The sequence below is a fragment of the Microcaecilia unicolor genome, chromosome 3, assembly GCF_901765095.1.
Source record: "Microcaecilia unicolor chromosome 3, aMicUni1.1, whole genome shotgun sequence".
NCBI lineage: Eukaryota > Metazoa > Chordata > Amphibia > Gymnophiona > Siphonopidae > Microcaecilia > Microcaecilia unicolor.
This window is the reverse complement of record NC_044033.1, coordinates 275769404-275788525: the sequence shown is the minus strand read 5'-3', so window position 1 is coordinate 275788525 and position 19122 is coordinate 275769404. Positions and strand designations below refer to the sequence as shown.

The following is a 19122-nucleotide window of genomic DNA, read 5'->3' as shown; positions in this document are numbered from 1 at the left end:
TATCTCCAGAAGGAAAACCAGCCCCACAGGGACCTCAGTTGCCACTCGGTACCTCCTACAGCTCTTGATCCCTGGAGAGAGGCCCAGAGGAAACCTCCAACCAGGTGAATAGCTTGATCCCACCCACAGAGCTTGATTGACCATCTCTGTCAAGCTCCATCAAAAAAGGGTGCAGTGGCCCTATCGGGGTCTCACTCACAAATCGGACCCAAGGTGTGAGAAATCTTACATACCCACTTGAACCATGATGGGGGCTGAAAAGGCTCCAGCAGCAAGGAAAATGCAGCAGGAGAAAAGTCCACTGTTTGCAAACTGGTTGCCGTTCCATTCAGGACTGTGGGTTCCGATGTATCCATGCAGGGAGACTTCAGGCCAGCTCAGGCAGACCCCTGCAATAGAATAAAAGCTAATCCAGGCATAGTTAAATTAGGATTTTTTTTTATGCCTGGGAACAGCAGGGGGACACAGGGGAAAAGCAATCAAACAGGGTGCATGGGCAATAAGGGGGAGGGGCAGGCAATGAAGCCCCACACCCACTTTTGCAGGGCCCCACAGGGCTGAGACAAGCGCCGTGCCCAGTGGACTTTAACAAGTGCAACTGGGGGTCCAAGTGCAGATCCAAGTCCACAGGAATTTTGGAGCAGAAGTTAGACTCAACCGAGCTGTGCGGCTGCAGCCTGCAGAGCAGGGAGCTAGGTCAGGGATCAGAAGCACCAGCCTGAACAACCTACCATCTGCTTCAAGTAGAAAAATATTAGAATTTTTCCATCGAGCACTCACGAGTTACACCTGTGATGTCACTGGGAAAAGATCAATTTCTCTACCTTGATCTGCTGGAAAGAGATTTAACACCCACTTGTTCAGGACAGTACAGTCCACATGAAAAGGAATCATTTCCTCTTACAACTGACAAAACAAAAACTATTAAAAAAAAGAAAGACTTCTGCTGTAATAGAGAACAGGTTATAAAGAAAGATTTAAGACCGGTCCAAATATTTTTTATTCTAATTAGAAGGAAAAACATGTTATATGACAGGATATAAGGGAAAGTAAAGGGAAAGGGGATGGGATTTGATATACCTCCTTTCTGAGGTTGCAATCAAATTATATACAGATACTTAAGTACCTGGGACAATGGAGGGTTAAGTGACTTACAGTTTACAATTTATTAAAATTTGATATACTGCTCAGACTATGTAGATTAGAACGGTTTATAATCAAATGTAAAATCATTTAAGAAAAGAAATCCATAACGAAAGGACAGACCTCTCTCATTCATTCAAAGAGAAAAACAAAACAAATCATAAAATAAATTGCAGTATAAAAATATATTACTGCAGTGTGTTTCCCAAAGGTGCTAATAGATGTTCAATTCCTCAACAGCCTGAACCTCAAATGCCAGGGTAAGAAAAATACCTTTTAATAAACGTTTTAATTTTTTTTTAGAGACATTTCAGCCCGAATAGATTTAGATAAATTATTCCATAATAAGGGAGCTAACCATGCAAAAGCACTAGAACTTGTAGATCCCCACTGCATACTGGCTGTATGAAGAAGAACCATTCCAAAATCCTGATCAGACCTCAGAGTTCTCAGAGGAGTTTAAGGAATTGCAAGACTACTCAAATATGTAGAAATTCTCTCATAGAAAGCCCTATGGGAAATTGTAAGAATTTTAAAATAAATTCTGAAGTAAACTGGGATAGTCCAGCATAAACTAAATTGCCATAATCAAGATGAGAGATCAAAGAATAAAAAATGTAATGTGGCTTCATTAAAAAGATGCTTTATTCATCTCAATTGGCACAAAACATAAAATCTCTTACAAGTAATGAGAACTGTTCAACAAAAGATAGTTTATAGTCAAAAACTATATATAAATAATGTACGCTTGCCACCAAAGGTATAGGCTTTCTAAATAAAAAAAAGTGATAACAGGAGAATCTTCTTGGCCTGTTTTCCAGCAAGCTATGGTCATTCAGCCAGCTGGAAATAGATTCTAGACATGTCTGCCTAGTGTCACAAGGAGCTGCAGTGGGAATTGACCGTGGTTCCCAGGCTGCTGAACTAAATATAAGGCTACTCCTCCACTCCTAAAAGAAAATAATGCTATTGTATCATTATGCTCTAGATATCAAGCATGACTGTTGAGCCTACCATATGAACACATACAAATGGTCAGAAGTTTGTTCTAAGTCTGAAATCATTATGTCTATATATTTAAGTAGAAGCTAAGGTGAGCTGTTACATTCAGGTACTCTAGGTATTTTCCTGTCCCTGGAAGGCTTTCAATCTAAATTTATACCCGAGGCCATGGAGGATTAAGCGACTTGTTCAAAATCACAAGCAGCAGCAGCAGCAGGATTTGAACCAGGCTTCCCTATGTGTCAGCCCAGTTCTCTAACAATTAGGCTACTCCTCTATCTGATACCTGCTTCTTCACAATTACACTTAAAGGGAAAAAAAAAGAAGAGAGGATTCTCTTACAGCATTGTCTCAGGTTACCTACTGGTACTTAACTATCAAGATGTGAAGCCAAGTTCAGTAAGTTTCCTTTACAGTCAACTGTTTAGGAATATCTTGTTAACTTTTATCTAACACTGTCTTGTGTCACTTTATGAAAGGGACAAACTTGGCAAATGCACATCTCCTTTACAATGGAGTCAGTGACTACACAACATCTCAGTAATAAAAGGACTGGACACCATTAATAAAACTAATGTGAAGGAAAGGATATTAAGTAGCCAAAAGATACAGTATGGCGCTAAGCCCCACCCACCAGTGATATCATCGGTGCCCTCAGCGTGCTCCTTCCAGAGGGCTTTATCAACATGCCTGGTCTGTGGTATTTCCAATTTTCCCGCGACTACACACACCAGCAAACAGAAGGTACTGCTCTGTGAGCCTTTTTTCAATCTGGGACTTTGTCTACCTTTCTGTTTGGCAGCGTGGCACTACGCCCCACCCACCAATGACATCATTGGCACCCTCAACGTGCTCCTTCCAGAAGGATTTATCAATGTGCCTGGTCTGAGGCGCGCCGCCTAAGAGGCGTGATACGCACCTTAATGTGCACCTTTGTGGGCAACTTTGGGAACAACCTTTATCTCTGCTGTAACTTAACAATATTGACTTGGAATCTGTTGTAACTATAGCTAGTTTGGGACTCTGTTTTTTAGTCCTTAACAGTCAGGTTCTGATTTTGATGTTTTCTAATCTTCTTTCTTTTATTATGTGGAGAGGATGTTAACTATCCTTTGCCCTCTATCCTTACCCTGGATTTTATACACAATGGGAAAATTAGGTTCTTATCTTGGTAATTTTCTTTCCTTTAGTCATAGCAGATGAAGCCATTACGTATGGGTTATGTCCATCAACCAGCAGGGGAGATAGAGAGCACTCAAACTTTCACAGTGCCCTCTTGGCCAGCTAGCTCCACTGCCTCTTCAGTATTTGAAGCTTCCAAGGCAGTATGGCAAACCGCAATGGGAATCACAAGAGCTTTCCTCACAGCGAACGATGGCCCATCACAAGGGCATGAACTCATAAAGGAGGGAATGCACATCCTCCTAGAGGGAATAAACTTATCCTCCTTATTATATAAGTGGAGGGGAACACACGCGCCTCCTGGAGGGAATCACACATCCTCCCAACACACTGGAGGGAATGAACTCATCCTCCTATTTATAGAGCTGGAGGGGAACACACGCGCCTCCTGGAGAGAATCAACACATTCTCCAAAAAAAACATGCTGGAGGGAATGAACACATCCTTCTAAATTTAAACTGAACATGAATCCTGAAGATTGTTTTCTAACTTTCTCCCAAGGAAGGAACTTCAGGAAATTAGAACAGAACCTGAAAAACAGATTCACAGCATACAGACAATCATACAGGGAGGGCTCATGGCTTCATTTGCTATGACTAAAGGAAAGAAAATTACCAAGGTAAGACCCTAATTTTCCCTTCCTTGTCATCAAGCAGATGAAGCCATTACGTATGGGATGTAACAAAGCAATCCCTAGATAGGGTGGGAACAAGCCACACCACCGCGCTAGCACTTGTGCACCAAAACGCGCATCCCTCCTGGCAGCCACATCCAGCCTGTAATGTCGGGCAAAGGAGAGCTTAAAAGCCCATGTTGCTGCACTGCATATCTCTTGAAGAGAGAGTGCTCCGTTTTCAGCCCAAGAGGAAGAAATCGCTCTAGTAGAATGTGCCTTAAAGGCTACAGGCTGGAACCCTGCCGGCCAGCAGATAAGCTGAAAAAGATAGTTTCTTTGAGCGCAGCGGGTAATAGTGGCTTTAGACGCGGAGAAACCCCTCTGCGAGAACCAGATAGCAAAAGCAAAGCAGATGATCAGAAGTCCTGAAAGAGTGTAAGTACCTCCGCAGATACTGCAGCAGAGTCCTGCGCACATCCAAAAGGTGCAGCTTGCCCAAAAAAGATTCTGGAAACTCTTCCTCTGAAAAAGAGGGCAAGAAAATAGGTTGGTTTAGTGAAAGGCTGAAACCACCTTAGGCATAAAGGAAGGCACGGTCCGAACCGTGACTCCGGACTCTTGAATACTGCAGAAATGGGTCTCTACAGGACAGCACCTGGAGCTCTGACACCCGTCTCGCCGAGGTAAGTGGCCACCAGAAAAGCGGCCTTCAGTGTCAAGTCTTTCTCCGATGCTCGCCGAAGCGGCTCAAAAGGAGATGCCTGCAGGTTTTCAAAACTAGCCCCAGGTTCCAAGCTGGACAGGGTGCTCGCACTGGAGTCGGAGCCGAAGCACCCCTCTAAGAACCGTGCCACATCTGGGTGAGCAGCCAAAGACACGCCTTCCCACCTTACCACGAAGGGAGGCCAACACTGCCACCTGCACCCCGCAGGGAATTATAGGCCAAGCCTTTATTGTACACCTTCCTGCAAAAGTCCAGAATCGGCGAGACAGGAGCCCGCCTTGGAACAATGGCTCTGGAAGCACACCAAGACTCAAACAGGCACCAATCCTGGCATAAGCCACGGAAGTGGACCGCTTGCGGGCTTGCAGGAGAGTGGAAATAACTTTATTGGAATAACCTTTAGCCCTCAATTGGCGCCCTCTCAATAGCCTGCCGTAAGACCAAAAGCGGCCGGCGTCCTCCATGGCTACCGTCCGGTCCCTGAGTCAACAGGTTCGTACCATAGTAACGGCAGAGGAGCCTCCAGGAGCATCTGTCAGAGGTCCTGCATACCAAGTTCTCCTTGGCCAATCCGGGGGCGATGAGGGACCACTTCTCCTGGGTGCAGCCGAATCCGCAAGAGCAGAGGCGCCCTATCAAGGGCCATGGGGAAACACATAAAGTAGACCCGGATGCCAGGTTGAGCCAAGGCATCCAACCCCGCCGAGCGAGGATCTCTCCGTCTGCTGAAGAAGCACAGGACTTTGGTATTGGCAGCTTGTCGCCATTAGATCCTCACGTGCTTTGCACCATTTGCACAGATCTGCAGAATACATCGTCTGCCAGATTCCATTCCGCTGGGATCGATCTGATGCCTGCTCAGATAATCGTCCTGCACATTGCTCTGACCTGCAATATGAACTGCCGACAGACACTGAAGATGCAGCTCGGCCCATGTGGCAAATCAGTTTCGGCGCTGCGCGGCTAGTGCTCTGCCCTTGTTCCGCCTTGTCGATTTATATAGCCACCGTTGTCGTGTTGTCCACATCACTCTGACAGGCCAATCCTTCCAGGTCACTTGAAAGGCCAGAAGCGCCTGAAACACCGCTTTCACTCTAGGCGGGTGATGGACCACTCCGACTCCTCGGGTGTCCATATACCCTGGGCATGCTTCCCTTGCAGTGTGCGCCCCAGCCCTTCAGGCTGGCATCTGTTACCACCAGGCACCAAACGGGAGCGTCAGCGGCATTCCTCGCCGCAGGCATGCTGTCCGAGAGCCGACCACTCCATGCTGAGAGCGGGCCGCAGGGAGCCAAGTAAGTCTGCATTGTAATCCTGAGAAATATGAGACCATCTCCGAGTAGGGAATACTGTAGAGGTCTCAGGTGCGCTCTCACCCATGGTACCACTATCCATCGTGGCTGTTATCGGATCCCAGCAGCTGGACAATGTCCCAAGCTCGCGGGCAGGGCATCCTCAGGCGCAGACGGACCTGATTCTGAAGCGTGGCCCGCCTTGGCTCGGGTAGGGAAACACAATAGCCCGAGACTATGTCGAACCTGGCCCCCAAAAACTCTAGAGATTGTTGAAGGGGACAGGTGACTTTTGGCCATATTGACGACCCAGCCTAGAGATTTGCGTACTGAGACCACTCTGGCTGTAGCTTGTAAGCTCTCTGTTGCAGAGTCTGCTCTGATGAGCCAGTCATCTAGGTACGGGTGGAAACCCTGATACCTTCTCGCCTGAGAAAAGCAGCTACTACCACCATTACCTTCGAAAAGGGTTCGTGGAGCTGTGGCGAGGCCAAAAGGCAAGGCCCTGAAATGGAAATGTTTTCCCATACCGCAAACCTCAGAAACTTCTGGGGGCGGGGGCCAAATCGGTATGTGCAAGTAGCTTCTTTCAGGTCTAGAGACGTGAGAAACTCTCCTGGCTGAAAACCGCCGCAATGACGGAGCGGCAGGGATTCCATGTGGAATGCCGCACGATCAGGGACTTGTTCATTCGTTTAAGTCCAGAAATAGGGCGAAAGGACCCACCTTTTCGCGGCACCACAAAGTAGATGGAGTATCGGCCGCAGCCTGCTCGGCGGTAGGCACCGGGGGTCACTGCCCCTAACTGAATCAGACCTTGTAAAGTCTCCTCCACCGCCGCCCGTTTTGACGGCAGAACCGCATCGGACTCCACAAACACGTCTCTTACTGGGGCTTGAATTCTATTCTGTATCCATCTCTGATCAGGTCCAGAACCCACTGATCTGAGGAAATCTTGGCCCACATCCTCGACAAAGAGGGAAAGCCGTCCTCCGATGACAGCTCGAGGAGAGGGCCGGCGCACCATCATTGAGAGGGTCGCACCCCTGAACTCCTGGTCTTGAGCCACCAGCTGCTGAAAACGCTTGTCCGAGCGAAAGAGTTCCTCTGCTGACCACGGGCACGTGAAGTGAACCCAGCAGAACGCCCCGGGCGGTACTTCTAGCTTCACGGAAGCGAGGTCTGTATGAGGAGTGACTGCCTGGCCCTTAGAGGAGGCCTCTGCCTATCTTCGGGCAAGCGCTGGGGTTGTTGGATCACCCAGGGCCCTTTCACAATTTTCTCTAACCCTCGCACCAAATAGGAGAAGTCCTTGAAAAGGCAACTTCATCAACCTTTGCTTAGAGGCCATGTCCGCTGCCCAGTGTCGTAGCCACAGACGATGGCGAGCCGCCACTGCTACTGCCATTTGTTTAGCCGAAGCTCTGACAAGGTCATAAAGGGCATCAGCCAGAAAGGACAAGGCCACCTCCATCCGCGGAGCCACATCCAAGAAGGGCTCCGCTCCATCTCCGGGCTGGAGCCACTGCCTGTTGCAGCCAAGCTAGGCAGGCTCTCACAGCATAACAGCTTACGAAAAATAGTAGTGGTGAACTCACCCTCCTTAGATCTCATAATTTTAATATCCAGGAACTCAAGCTCTGCATCATTGATTCTAGAAGTAAATTTTATATGAGGATTCACCGTTGTTTAAATACTCAATAAAGACCCGCAGCTCGTCCAAAGGGCCCCGCCAGAATAAAATAACATCGTCAATGAATCTCTTCCACAAGACCACCCTGTCAAACCAAGAAGAACAATACACATACCTGTTTTCAAACTGGGTCATATAGAGGCACGCCAACGAGGGCGCTACAGTCGCCCCCATCGTGACCCCTTGCGACCTGTATATAAAATCTGTTGTTGAATTCAAAATAATTATGAGATATGACAAAAGTCATCAGCTGTTTCCAACACATTAATTTTAGATTCAGGTACGCCTATGTTGGCAAAGTGGTCAGTGGCCAATTCAATGGCCTCATTTTGAGGGATGTTAGTATAGAGAGCATGCCGGGATCTGTAGTTGTAGCTCTGTGTGAGGAGTTTGTGTGTGTCCCGGAAGTGAAGTAGGGAAGGGCCGTGCCCGGAGTTTTACCCCGATTGTTCCACATTTCTTCCGCTGCAGTTTGCAAATTAAACGATAGGAGTCTATTGGAGTTTTACACCCCGATATTTCTACTTACCTTTGCGCTGCATTTTGCAAATTGACCGATAGGAGTCTATTGACCCCTGATGCAGGCGGTTGCACGCCGAAACACGGCCCGTGTCGGGTATCTGTATATTAAAGGACTCCATCTTTTCTCAATCCTGAAGGCCCAGTGTTTGCTTTTTTTGTTTACCTTGTTGTATTTGTATACTGTTTTCCCTCTCTTTTGTACTTGAGTATAGAGAGCGGTGACATCAAGGCCCACCATATAGAGGTTCTCATCAGGCTGTATTTGCAATTCCTCCAGTAATATTGAATGAAGTGCATGGAATCCCTAACATAGGATTCCGCCTGCTTAACCAAATGATTAAGCAACATGTCCATGTATTTAGACACAGGTTCTAATACTGAGTTACGGGTGGACACTTTGGGGCGACCCAGTGGGTCCACTAGTGATTTATGGACTTTTGGGACAAAGTAAATGCAGGGTACCTTTGGACAAGGATGACATAAAAAATCTTGTTCAGATCTAGTCAAAAATACCGTCAATAACAGCTTGACCCACACACTTCGCAATTTCACCTTGCAACCATTTGGATGGATCATAATCAATTGTCTATAATATTGAACTTGTTGTAATTGACGAGATGCTTCCTGCAGATACTTGTCCCTATCCATAACAACCTTGGACCACCCTTGTCAGCTCTCTGAAATAATAATACGGTCATTGTCAGCTAATTGCTGAATCCCCTGATGTTGAATGTTTGAAATATTACTACCACCCCTGAAACCGCTGCTCCTCTATCTTGGCTACATCGGCCAAAACCAACCTTTTGTAAGCCATAATGACGCATCCACAGGACCAGGGGCAACCCATTGAGATCGATGGCCTGTGGATGGCAAATTGGTGATACCCTCCTGACCCCTATTGGTGCTGCCAAAATGCAACCGCAGTCTAAGATCCCTAAAAAATCTATACAAACCCCGCCTGGTTTCGAAAGCGTCATATCGATTAGACGGCACAAACGATAGCCCCTTGGCCAAAACACTCTCCTGCTCCACTGACAAGGTTTCTTTTGAAATATTAATAATATTTATTTCTTTAAGGTTTTCTTCACTTTTGGACACCTTGTTCCCTTCCTTGGGCTCTATTACTGTAACAGTCGCCTGATCTGGCAATCTTAAAAAGATCAGGTAACATATTAGAATCTGAGACTTTCAATGTATTCACGGATTGATATTTATTTGCTTTTGAACTTTGTCCTCCTCCCCTGAGGATTCACTCGAGACAGCTTAACTGCACCTTCCTGCCACCTGTTCTTCCCTTTCGTGCCCGCCATTTCTTTATCATCCAACTACAGAACGTATCCTCTGGTATAGTCATAGTCATCCCTCTTAAATTGGCTATTTTGATAGCTCGTTGTTCCTTACTCTATGCCTCAATTTTTACATTGTGTTCACTTAGGCTCTTTTCAAATGCTGTTTTATCCTGGCGCTCCCTTCATCGCATTTTGTTTATGAAATAAATCATCCCTATGACCCTGGATCTCATCCTGCAACGCATCTATGGTGAGCAGCATGAGGTCCAGGGAACACTGCAATATGAATTCCATCTAGCCACGTACTGATCATTCCCTAAAAATCTTGGCTCCTTCATCATCCGAAGACCACGTGGAACCCTCTGAGCATGACAATATTCGATCAGTGACGCTGAATGGAGCTCAGCCCGTATTAACGCCGTATGGACTCTAAAAACTTCGTCCAAGCTACTCTCATCTTCCCCGCTGTTCACCCGTGAATAATCGAGCACCTCCCAGCAATTCCGAAATGTGGTCGTCGGTTAGCCCCCGCCTTGGATTCCCATCCGGCTGCAGCCATACCCCTATATCACTTGATACCAAAATTACTAATTAGGGGATAACTCTTTTAATTCCAGAGTCACTTTTAATATCTGTTACACAAAGACTCCAGTATTTTTTTCATATCATAAAAACGTTTTATTGTATTGCAATGCCCACTAACCTCACCAGCACTGCTACCTAATGTTAAAACCTCACACATTTATTCCTCCACTCACCTTGCACCACCTGTATTTGAATACAAAACAACTGGTTTTACATTTTATACTGCATACTTATGCTGTTTCTTATTTTACATATGTTTTACCATACTTATACACTATATCATGCACAAATGATCAGAACTCAGTCCTGCCAGCTAGATAGTCCTTTTCCTACAGACGCCACGCCTTCCGCTTGGACACTGTAAAAGTGTTTCCACATAAACACTGGATGACTGCTCTTCATGGAAAAACACTGTATGTCTATTGACCCTCCGTTGGCTGATTAAATACGCCACCTCCAATCATCTGTATGCATCACAATACAAGTGCTGTGTGCTCGATGACTAACTCAACAGTCCACCATATCTGTTCATATTGTGCCGGTTCCCCATTTCACAAATCTTCTTCAGGAGGACCCACCATCAAATCTATAACATTTTAAATAATACCATTACTATCATCTTCAATGTTTCTCTTACAATCTTATAACACTATAACATTCCAACTAACACTTACTTCTTCTACACATCAAATGGCTGCATGCCGAATTGAAACTCCCTCAGGACTGAGCCACAGCCGCCGCACAGGAAATCACTGCACGTAGCAAATCGCATTTAAAAGGGTAACACTGGAACACCTCCCTCCATCCTTAAAGGGGAAATGCCTTACACCCATTCAACCTCCAGATTAAGCCCATTCGGAGCTACTGTCCCCCATAAAAAAATATACCGTTGTTCAGGTCACCAGCAACCTGGCACTAACAACACCACCCCTATTAGATAAAGGGAAATGAGTTATGACAGCGCACCGAAGTTGCTCTAAAGAATGATTGCATTGCATCCAATGCTTCACCAAAGGGTTTTCCTGCCTGTTATGTCGCAAATTACTAATGTGTTCTGCCAAACGATTTTTAAGTTGTCTTTTTGTATGCCCTATGTAGTATAACCACAATGGCATCTAATACAATAAACAACACGTTCCGTATTACATGAGGTGTGACGTCTTAAACTATGCCATTTGCTGGTGTGAGTAATAGGGATGGTGGAGGGTGTCCCATTGATATATACAATAAACGCACTTGCCACATGGGGCTCTTTTCAAATGCTGTTTTATCCTGGGCTCCCTTCATCGCATTTTGTTTATGAAATAAATCATCCCTATGACCCTGGATCTCATCCTGCAATGGGGCAATACTACATAGGGCATACAAAAAGACAACTTAAAAATTGTTTGGCAGAACACATTAGTAATTTGCGACATAACAGGCAGGAAAACCCTTTGGTGAAGCATTGGATGCAATGCAATCAATCTATAGAGCAACTTCGGTGCGCTGTCATAACTCATTTGATGTGTAGAAGAAGTAAGTGTTAGTTGGAATGTTATAGTGTTATAAGATTGTAAGAGAAACATTGAAGATGATAGTAATGGCATTATTTAAAATGGTAAAATTATGTATAATCATACCTGATAATTTTCTTTCCATTAATCATAGCTGATCAATCCATAGACTGGTGGGTTGTGTCCATCTACCAGCAGGTGGAGATAGAGAGCAAACTTTTGCCTCCCTATATGTGGTCATGTGCTGCCGGAAACTCCTCAGTATGTCGATATCAAAGCTCCATCCGCAGGACTCAGCACTTAGAGAATTACACCCACGAAGGGACACTCTGCCCAGCTCACCACCGCCGAAACGGGGGAGGGGAATTAACCCAGCTCATCCCCACACAAGTGGGGGAGGGGAATCCGTCCAGCTCATCCCCCGCGGAGCGGGGGAGGGACACCACACCCGCCGATGCGGGGGGATCTGGCTTATCCTGCAACCGCAACCGCGGGAGGAGCTGACTGACCCTAACACCGCCGTCTAAGCGGGAAGGGTACAAAGCTGCCCTACAGCCGCACGAAGCGGGAGGAGTGCCGGCAGAATTTTAAGTCTCAATCCAGCCCCGTAAAACGGAGGGGAGAGGAATGCAGCAGCTCACTGTAAACACAAACTCGTCTTAACTCTTGAAGAATCCAAGTGAAAAAACTTGAACACGAAGTCTTTCTGAAGTAACTGAAGACTAAACTTGAACCTGAAATGCAACCAGAATAAAAACAGTACAGATATCTGGGAGGGGCTATGGATTGATCAGCTATTATTAATGGAAAGAAAATTATCAGGTATGATTATACATAATTTTACCTTCCATATCATCAAGCGGATCAATCCATAGACTGGTTGGGAGTACCGAAGCAGTACTCACCCAGGGCGGGACATTGAAATCCCTGACCTCAACACTGAAGCTCCAAACCGGCCTCCGCCCGTGCAGCCACAGTCAAACGTAATGCTTGGAGAATGTCTGAGCCGAAGCCCAAGTTGCCGCCTGCATATCTCATCCCAAGGAGACGGATCCGGCCTCTGCCATCGAGGCCGCCGTGAGCTCTTGTGGAGTGAGCCTTCAGCTGGATAGGCGGCACCTTCCCCGCGGCCACATAAGCCGCCTGCAATGGCTTCCTTGACCCATCTTGCCACTGTAGCTTAGCAGCCTGCAGACCCTTACGAGGACCTGCACACAGGACAAACAGATGATCTGACTTCCGGAAATCATTGGTCACTACTCCAAGTATTTGATGATGACTCGTCTCACATCCAGATATTTAAGAGCAGAGTACTCCTCTGGGTAGTCCTCCCTACGAAAGGAAGGGAGACAGAGCTGCTGATTCACATGGAATCGAGAAACAATCTTGGGCAGGAAGGAAGGCACTGTGCGAAATAGTCCACTCCTCCTCAGTGAACTGCAGAAAAGGCTCTCGACAAGAGAGCGCCTGGAGCTCGGAAACTCTTCTGGCTGAAGTGATAGCCACCAAAAAGACTGCTTTCAACGTCAGGTCTTTCAGAGATGCCCTCGACAAGGGTTCAAAAGGCGGCTTCTGCAATGCTCTTAGCACCAGGTTGAGATTCCACGCAGGCAACCACTGAGTGGCAGAGGAGGGCGCAGGTGATTAACTCCCTTGAGGAAAGCGCACCACATCTGGCTTGCGAAGCCAGGGAAACACCCTTCAGGCGGCCCCTGAAGCAAGCCAGAGCCGCTACCTGGACTTTAAGGGAACTGAGCGACAGGCCTTTCTCTAGACCTTCTTGCAGGAACGCCAACACTGAAGAAATTGGAGCAGTGAAGGGAGAAAGTGAGCCTGCTTCACACCACGCTGCAAGATACGCCAAACCCTGGCGTAAGCAGTAGAAGTAGAGCGCTTCCCTCGCTCTCAGCATAGTGGCCGATGACCTTGTCTGAGAAGCCCTTCTTTCTCAGACGCTGCCGCTCAATAGCCAGGCCGTAAGACCAAAGGGGGGAGGGATCCTCCATCACCACGGGACCCTGATGTAACAGGCCCTGCTCCACTGGCAGTCGCAGAGGATTGTCGACTGAGAGCCTGATCAAGTCCGCATACCAGGACGTCTGGGCCAATCCGGACCCACCAGGATTACCCTGCCGGGATGCTTTGCCACCCGGTCTAGCACCCTGCCCAACATGGGCCAGGGCGGGAACACATAGAGAAGCTCTTGTGTCGGCCACTGTTGGAGAAGAGCATCTCAAAAAAGATATAGTAGAATTGGAAAAGGTACAGCGAAGGGCGACGAAATGATAGTGGGGATGGGACGACTTTCCTATGAAGAGAGGCTGAGAGGCTAGGGCTTTCAGCTTGGAGAAGAGACGGCTGAGGGGAGATATGATAGAAGTGTATAAATAATGAGTGGAATGGCTCGGGTGGATGGTGAAGCGACTGTTCACGCTATCCAAAAATACTAGGACTAGAGGGCATGAGTTGAAGCTACAGTGTGGTAAATTTAAAACGAATCGGAGAAATTTTTCTTCCACCCAACGTGTAATTAGACTCGGAATTCATTGCCGTGAGAACGTGGTACAGGCGGTTAGCTTGACGGAGTTTAAAAAGGGGTTTAGATAGATTCCTAAAGGACAAGTCCATAGACCGCTATTAAATGGACTGGAAAAATTCCTCATTTTTAGGTACAACTTGTCTGGAATGTTTTTACGTTGGGAGCGTGCCAGGTGCCCTTGACCTGGATTGGCCACTGTCGGTGACAGGATGCTGGGCTAGATGGACCTTTGGTCTTTCCCAGTATGGCACTACTTATGTACTATGTACTTATGTACTCCCAGGGATCGAGGGTCCCGTCCTCTGCTGAAGAAGCGCGGCACTTGGCAATTGGCCGATGACCGCCATCAGATCTAGGCTCGGCTGGCCCCAGCGCTTCGTGATGTCCAAGAACGCCTGAGCAGATAGCTGCCACTCTCCGGCTCCAAGGTATGGCGACTGAGAAGTCCGCCTTGACATTCATGACTCCGGCAATGTGGGCCGCTGAAAGCTGCTCCAGGTTCGCTTCCGCCCACTGGCATAGATTCATAGCCTCCTTGGCTAAAGGGGCGCTCTTGGTACCTCCCTGGCGGTTGACATAGGCCACAGCCGTGGCATTGTCCGACAGGACCCGTACAGGCTTCCACACCAGTACCGGGATGAACTCCAAAAGCGCCAACCGAATGGCTCTGAGTTCCAGGAGGTTGATAGACCACTTTGCCTCTGCAGGAGACCAGAGCCCCTGCGCTGTCCTTCCCAAGCAGTGGGCTCCCCAGCCCGACAAAGAGGCGTCCGTCGTGACGACAATCCACTCTGGGGTCACCAGAGGCATTCCCGCAGACAATTTGTCTGTCTGCATCCACCAGCTCAGCGCCTTGCGCACTGCTGGGTCCAAGGGAAGTCGCACAGCATAATCCTCCGACATCGGAGTCCAGCGCTGCAGCAGAGAGTGTTGAAGTGGTCTCATATGAGCCCTGGCCCAGGCACTACTTCCATCGTGGCCGTCATAGAGCCCAACAGCTGCACATAGTCCCAAGCCCGAAGAGGAGAGGCTACTAGGAACTGGTTCACCTGAGCCTGAAGCTTGACAATCCGATTGTCTGGCAGGAACACTCTGCCCACTTGGGTGTCGAATCGAACCCCCAGATACTCCAGGGACTGAGTGGGGCGCAGCTGGCTTTTCTCCCAGTTGATGATCCATCCCAGGGAGCTCAAAAGAGCAACCACCCGGTTCACAGCTTTGCCGCACTCTGCATAAGAGGGGGCTCGGATCAACCAGTCGTCCAGATAAGGATGGACTTGTACTCCTTCCTTCCTCAGGAAGGCCGCGATGACCACCATCACTTTGGAGAAGGTCCGCGGAGCAGTAGCCAACCCGAATGGGAGGGCTCTGAACTGGAAGTGTCGGCCCAGTACTGCAAAACGCAGGAAGCGTTGATGAGGAGGCCAGATGGGAATATGCAAGTACGCTTCCTTGATGTCCAAGGATGCCAGGTACTCCCCTGCCTTCACTGCCGCTATAACAGAGCGGAGAGTCTCCATGCGAAAGTGCCGAACTTTCAAGGCCCGATTGACCCCCTTGAGGTCGAGGATAGGCCGGACAGAACCTCCTTTCTTTGGTACCACAAAGTAAATGGAGTAACGTCCTTTGCCAAGCTGATTTTCTGGCACCGGAACGACCCGCCCCCAGGCGGATGAGATTGTCCAAGGTCTGCTGCACTGCCACAGCTTTGACCGGAGACTTGCAGGGAGAGAGTACAAACCCGTCTCTTAAGGGTCGGCAGAACTCTAGCTTGTAGCCGTCTCTGATGACTTCCAGCACCCAAGCGTCTGAAGTTATTGTGGTCCACTCGCCCAGAAACGAGGACAGCCGTCCTCCAATCTGCACTGGGGCGTGGACCAAGACCCCGTCATTGGGTACGAGACCCTGGGGGAGGACCGGAGGGAGCACCTCCTGGACGGCGGTCTCTGCGAAAGGAACGCTGCTTGGGGGAGAAGGTCCTCTTAAGGAAGAGGAGGCAGAAGAGCCCGACCTGCCCGGGCGGTACCCGACGGGCTTCCTGAAACCGTCCTCTGGAGGTACCGGGGCGAGCACTAGCTCGAGCCCTGACCTCTGGTAACTTCTTGCCCTTAGACGTGCCGAGATCGGTCACGATTTTGTCCAGCTCGACCCCAAAGAGCAGCTTGCCTTTAAAAGGCAATCTAGCCAGGCGGGATTTAGAGGCGTGGTCAGCAGACCAATGCTTCAGCCAAAGCCACCGCCGCGCAGAGATTGTCTGAGCCATGCCTTTAGCTGAGGCTCTCAAGACATCTACAGCAGTCTGCCAAATAGGCCAAGCCCGATTCCAGGGCCGGCCAATCATCCCTCAAGGAAGAATCCGAGGGGGAAGCCCGCCGCACCATAGTCAGGCACGCCCTGGCCACATAGGAACCGCAAACTGAGGCCTGCAAATTTAAAGCAGTAGCCTCGTAGGACGAACCTTAAGGCCGCCTCCAATCTTCTGTCTTGGGCGTCCTTTAGGGCCGTGCCACCTTCCACCGGCAACGCCGTTTTCTTAGTCACCGCAGTGATTAAAGAATCCACGGTAGGCCACAGATAGGCCTCACCGTTCACTCACAGCCAAAGGATAGAGGCGGGACATAGCCCTAGCCACTTTAAGGCTCGCTTCTGGGACATCCCATTGAGCCGAAAATTAAGGTGTGCATAGCATCATGCACGTGGAAGGTTCTAGGCGGGCGCTTCGTCCCCAGCATAATGGCAGAGCCAACAGGGGCTTGAGGGAGAGACGTCCTCCGGAGAGGAAATCTTCAAAGTGTCCATGGCCTGTAGCAACAGGTTGGGCAAATCCTCTGGGCTAAAGAGCCGCGCTGCAGAGGGGTCATCCGCTCCAACCGAGCGGGGATCCGTCTCCTCCAAGGAATCCGCAAAGGACCGTTGGGAGACCTCAGACCACGCTGCCCTCATCTACATCGGAGGAGACAAATTCCTCCAAGGCCTGGGAATCAACCCGAGGGCGTTTGCCTCTGGCACCTCAACCTCTTTACCAGACGAGGGAGCAGGGGCAGCGTTGTGCATGAGGAAGGCCTGATGCAGCAGCAAAACAAACTCGGGGGAGAAACCCCCCAGACTGTGCACTTCCGCAGCCTGGGCAACAGCCCTAGACGCACTCTCAACCGGCGCTCGCAAGAGCGGGGGAGGACATGCTGCGCATCCAGATGGCGTCCGGCACGACACTCTCCGCGAAAGGAGCCGCGCGGGAAGAACGGCTCTTAACTTTAGCCGCTTTTTGTGCCGTCGCCCAAATTAAGGGGCGTTCATGGCATTAATGTCTCCAACCTCAAGGGCGGCCCAAAGAAAGCCGTCCGAGCCGCGTGGCCGGCCAAGATGGGGAGGCTAGGAGCGGGGGATGGGCGTTTATGGCGGGAAAAACCGCCACGCCGGAGGAAGGACCGGGACATACATCGGTCACGAAACTGTCACCCAACAGGCGAATCAGCTTGAAGACCCCCCGCATCCCCTCTAGAAGCGCTCCAGCGATCCGGGGAGCGACCCTTGTGCGCCCTCGCCCTCCGACGCCATATGCCACGGGAGAAGAATCGGGGAAACCCCTGCCCGCTATAAAAAGGTAAAAAATTACCTGGCTGTCCGCTCCGAGCTGTAACGACCATGGTGTCCCAGTGAGTAGCTGCAATAGACGCTTAAATAAACGTCGAAAATAAACGCCTTTAAGGACGTTCAAAATTTTTTATTTATTTTTTTTTTTTTAACGGAGCCAGCGGGAGGGGGGAGAAAAGGAGGGACCTGGCACCACCAGGTTTGCACTTGCTCAAAAGAGCCCTCAACCCCAGGCACTCAACAAAACCTAAAAATTAGGCTTGGAGGCCTAGCCAGAGCTGCTGCTGTGTGTGACCACCACCTGCTGAGATAGAGAACATACTGAGGGAGTTTCCGGCAGCACATGACCACATATAGGGGAGGCAAAAGTTTGCTCTCTATCTCCACCTGCTGGTAGATGGACACAACCCACCAGTCTATGGATTGATCAGCTTGATGATATGGAAGTTATAGATTTGATGGTGGTTCCTCCTGAGGAAGATTTGTGAAATGCGGTCCTGCATTGGGGAACCGGCACAATATGAAAACAGATATGGTGGACTGTTGAGTTAGTCATCGAGACACACAGCACTTGTATGTGATGCATACAGATGATTGGAGGTGGCGTATTTAATCAGCCAACGGAGGGTCAATAGACATACAGGTGTTGTTCCATGAAGAGCAGTCATCCGCGTTTATGTGGAAACACTTTTACAGCGTCCAAGCGGAAGGCATGAGTCTGTAGGAAAGGACTATCTAGCTGGCAGGACTGAGTTCTGATCATTTGTGCATGATATAATGTATAAGTATGGTAAAACATATGTAAAATAAGAAACAGCATAGTATGCAGTATAAAATGTAAAACCAGTTGTTTTGTATTCAAATACAGGTGGTGCAAGGTGAGTGGAGGGAATGAATGTGTGAGGTTTAACATCAGGTAGCAGTGCTGGTGAGGTTAGTGGGCATTTGCAATACAATAAAACGTTTTTGTGATATGAAAAAAAATACTGGAGTCTTTGTATAACAGAACAACACATATATATATAGATATATATATATATATACCATGTTTAGTTCCATATATGCTATGTACCATGTATGTATGCACCATTAATGTACACCATTTGTAATTCTGCTAACCGGAAATGGCAACTGCCATTATGGCAAATGTAAGCCACATTGAGCCTGCAATTGGTGGGAAAATGTGGGATACAAATGCTACTACTACTACTAATAATAATTATTGCTGTATTTGTACTTCTCGGCTATGTGTAATATCCTGTATAAGGAGCTTGGTGCGATAGCTAATTGAAACTGTTTTAAGTAAAAGAGAACCTATAGGACCATGCATATGTACTGTATGAAAGGACAACACATTAACGTAGACATTGAAAATGTTGGAGATATGTGTAATTTCTTTGTGATATACTTTATTTTGCATTATGTCTTCCTCTAGGATCATTTAG

At 48.3% G+C, this 19122-nt stretch overlaps 1 protein-coding gene across 5 annotated transcripts in view; it reads right to left on the bottom strand.

The window, feature by feature from the left end:
• AGPAT4 (1-acylglycerol-3-phosphate O-acyltransferase 4) overlaps positions 1-19122 on the bottom strand; it is a 507427-nt gene that overhangs the window by 458055 nt on the left and 30250 nt on the right. The window contains exon 1 of one of the 5 annotated variants that reach the window (XM_030198097.1): positions 467-476. The exons of the other annotated variants lie outside the window; for them this stretch is intronic. The gene's annotated coding sequence lies outside the window, so the exon portion shown is untranslated. Of the gene's footprint in view, positions 1-466; positions 477-19122 lie in introns of those variants that run through there. 5 annotated transcript variants of the gene reach the window in all.